The following is a 4,687-nucleotide window of genomic DNA, read 5'->3' on the forward strand; positions in this document are numbered from 1 at the left end:
ATTTTTTGTTCTCTGAGCCCGATCCAAAATATGAACACAATTTTTTAGATAGTCTCACCTGTGCACAGTCTTAACGTAATTTTTAATATTTGTACCTGTCCACTGTGTTGTCCCCTTGTGCATACGTCAACACTGTAAATAATATGGTTTAAATCACTTCTTTTCTGTGATAGTTGTATTTTAATTCCAAACTTTTTTTTACTTTTAACTTTTTAATCAGGTTGTACAGTGAATTATGTTTTCTTTAGAATCAACCAAGAAAAAGAAGAAGAACCAAGAACAACAACAACAAACAGATAATGATAACATCAAAATGGTTTTCCTGGTCTTTATTAGTTAATATGAATTTCTTGTTTTAATATATTTGTACATTTATACCCATATCTCAAATCAAAGTGCCATTCCAGAAAGGGTCACAACCACGTGGGTTAAATCTAGTACACAAGGATTAATTTCGATTTTTTTTTATCCCATGGCCTTGAGGAGGGATAACACACTAAAGAAATTTAATGTCGATGGAAAGTGGGGCAGGAAATATACATGTACAATGATATTTTGAAATTGAAATGTTTCAAATTTAGTGTAAATATGCAGTTTTACTAGAAAGTGATCAGGCTGAAAAGAAAAATTATTTTAGAATAGACTCGAACACACGCACTACACAGATCAGCAGTCGACACGTAAACCTACTGAACACACGCACTACACAGATCAGCAGTCGACACGTAAACCTACTGAACACACGCACTACACAGATCAGCAGTCGACACGTAAACCTACTGAACACACGCACTACACAGATCAGCAGTTGACACGTAAACATACTGAGCTACCTATCTAGGCAATTAGATTTAAAATGTATATACATTTATTGTGATAGTCATATTTTGGTTATATCTCTACAAGTTTGATTAAAAAGTGACGATAACGAACAGTGATCAATTTCATAATTTTTATGATTACTACAAAAGTAAGATTAGGGCAAACACAATAAAAACATGATAAAACTGAGTCAGAATTAAATTTTTAAAAATATTGCAAATGAAAGACTTGCGTTATACATGTATACTGCATGATATATGGTATTGCATATTTCCAGTGTTCTGGGTAAATGTGATTAGATTCTGACCATTTGTTCTCCTTGTCACTGTCTTTTAATTTCATAATTATTTTAGTTTGTTAATCATTGTTCAGTATTTGAAGTGGAAGGTAAGCCAATCATATCCTTACATTTTTTTAATATTAGGCAGAGATTGTGTCTTTTTCCGCTTACAAGTTGGTTTCTTATAATATTTCCTTTAAGTAGAACATTTCTAGAATTAAAGATAAATGAATATAATGTAAATATCATATTTTATTATATACAGAGAGAGAGAGAGAGAGAGAGAGAGAGAGAGAGAGAGAGAGAGAGAGAGAGAGAGAGAGAATGGATCAAATCGCTGCTTTGTCACCTCATCCAGGATTTGTAAAGCTTATTCCATAGAATGGTAGGCTATTACTATTTATTTCGCTAATCATTGATGTTAATATACATTATAATGATGATCATTGTAAAGGGTTTATGACGAAATACAAAAAAACTTTATGACTTGGAAGATTTGTGTGATGTGTATCTCTAGAGTTATCTCCCTTGATATATACCAATACAACCTATCACTGGATCAAATGCTGTCTGACGTGTTTCATGGTGATTGTTAGGCAATTCTTGACACACTGATTTGACTACGGATTACTCCGTTTACCTGATCAAGATATAGGGCTTACGGCAGGTGTGACGAATACAACATAAAACTCCTAGGAGTAACACATCACCAGTTTTTGCCACAGAGTCTTTCAACATATCCTTTTGCCAGAGTTACGGAGGGATGTAGTAACGTGTTTGTTCGGCTTTGGATACAGGTTCTTGCCCAGTTTCTATTCAGTTTGTAGGAATGGCACCTTGTGTAAAGGGACTAATGAGAAGTGAAGGAACAGCCTCCGAGAAAACGCGACTACAAAAAGACGGGCAAAACGAACTGAGCGAAACCATTTTATTCCAAAACTTCGTTTGTGTGCGAGTGGGGGGAGGGGGGGGGGTTGATAATAAAAATTGATTTCCATGTGTTAAAAGTTTTTTGGAAAGTGCGAATCGGTTAAACTGAACTACAGGTAGTCGCGCGAACGATTATTGGTAATTCTAAACGAGAGAGAGAGAGAGAGAGAGAGAGAGAGAGAGAGAGAGAGAGAGAGAGAGAGAGAGAGAGAGGTGAGAGAGAGAAAGAGAGAGAGAGAGTTAAACGTATCCAGTTTAATTTTTTTATGCTGATTCAATTTTTCAAAGTGTTTGGAAAGGATTACATTTTGTGGCAGAAGGATTGTTTAATTGTGCATGATTTCACAGTTTCTGTTTTATTCAATATATCGTCAATATGTATACCCCTAGACATGCATTTCAATTTTGTTACTGATCAGTTGAGACTTGGAACTAATTCGATAATATGTTGTAATTCATTAATCAAGAGGCATGATGTCCCCCGCAGTTTCTGTGGTCGAACCGCAAAGAAACCTAAATAGAGTTTCCGGTATCAAAGCTGTCGTTAAAAAAAATATAGAGCAATGTTAATTGACACTTTATGCCGATGTCAATTTGTCTTTCTCTAGTACAGTGAACATGGTTATTTCTACGTGCTGTAAATCAGAGCTTTTAAGATAATAATTATGCGTTCCACGTCTTTCTCTAGTACTATGAACATGGCTATTTCCACGTACTGTTAATCATGCCTATTTCCCTTGCTATGGTTTCATTACGCGATGTATCATTTAATAATAATAGTACTCGGGAGTGTGTCTTGAGCTCTTTGTCTTATACTGCTTTCATCGTTTTTAAGAGATAGAAAGCATTAAAGTTTCGTAGATTACTTGTACATGTACAGCATAAAGTTGAATTTTAAATGATATCAATCGACCATAGAAATTATGACATGTTGATTTTAAACGGGAATGTTGAAAATCCTGTAACATCAAAGTATTTGTTAGTAGTATGTCCCTATCTTAGAATTTATCGTACGCAGAACAGATTCTCGCGTGTGGAATCAGTTTAGAGACATAAATACTATATGCAGGAAATAATGGAATATTGTTGCATGAATATGGGAAGTTGACGATGGAAAAGCTGAACTCATCCCGTTTGTCACAAAGTGGAGTTGTTAGTTTTGGTATTCAATGTATAACGAAAGAAGATTGAACAATTTTAAACTATTTAAATCAAGATAAATGTTTATTGTTAAATGATGATGAAAATGAAATAGTTCAAATTCACATGACTGGTAAATGGTAAGAAGCCGACCTTATTGCACTTGAACCTTTTTTGGAAGAGTTACTCTCCATCGATAAAAATGAGAAAAATCTAATTCTCTAAAAATATCTGCGGTAAATGAATAATCTTATTTTCTATTTTCATAAAAAGAAAGTTTCTGTAACTTTTTACCAAGAGATTTTTATGAAAATTTCTTTTAAAATTATTTATGATCTTCCCTAGATTTCAATATAAAAGTCAGGTTGAAATAAATTAAGAAGAAATCAAAATTTTGTAAATTCCTATGGTGGGTTATCTTTATTTGATAAACCCTTCAAAATGATACCATGATTACAAAAATCACATAATTCATTTATTAGAAATAAATTATGTCCGCTATACTTTGAATACCTCAATATCTATATTCAATAAAATATCCAAATATAAAGCATATATGGAAGACTGCGATGTTTTTTATTTCGAATTCATTGGGATATAACGGATCAACATTTGAATGAAAATGAAACATGTGAATATTGTTTTAAAATAGATTCAATGTTGTTGTTGTATGTAAATGTCGAGTTGAAGGCCAGAGCAAGATCTTTTTCCCCTTTCATGTACAAAGGCTTTTGAATAAATTCAGCCCGATGAGAATGCAAAAACATGTCAATTCAAACGACAGTTGGAAGACCTGATATCATTTAACTTAAGTCCAACAAAAACCCATTTAGACACTAAATGAATGTTATCAATCTGGAAACCCCCATCTCGCGCATCATCGTCGAAAACCCAGTCGGTCGCACTTCTTTTAAGTGGGACCGACCGCTGGTTTCCGACGATGTTCGCGCATCACTATAGATCTATATCAAAACAAGTGTTCTTTTTAAAAAAAAAAATGAAATTTACTGCTTAATTTTTGAGTAGGACATTTTCCACAGCGATACTTCTTGGAGTTAGTAGTGTGGATTTGTGGACTGTCCCTTATACTCAAGTTTGCTGTTTCGAACTCGTGTTTCCGATGTTTTCGATTACAAAGCGAATGTTCTACTGTCGTATGATTGATTGTATCTTGCTTAACGTCTCGCTCGAGAATTTTTCACTCATATGGAGACGTCACCAAGACCGGTGAAGGGCTTCAATTAGGCCTATGTTCGGCGCTTACGGCCATTGAGCAGTGAGGGTTCTTTAGCGTGCCACACCTTCTGTGACACGGGTAATCCGTTTTTAAGGTCATCTCTGAGGACCCGTGACATTCACACCTGATGCCGAGCTTTTTTCGATTGAACTGTCACTACCTGTTTTAACGACTTAGGTCTGTCACGGCCGGAATTCGAACCCCGACCTTCCGCATGCGGAATCTTTAAGGGAGAGTAAAGGTCATTTTGTTCAAATGTTTTGATAGAATTTGATAGT

Source organism: Ostrea edulis, chromosome 3, assembly GCF_947568905.1.
Source record: "Ostrea edulis chromosome 3, xbOstEdul1.1, whole genome shotgun sequence".
In the NCBI taxonomy this organism is placed as follows: domain Eukaryota; kingdom Metazoa; phylum Mollusca; class Bivalvia; order Ostreida; family Ostreidae; genus Ostrea; species Ostrea edulis.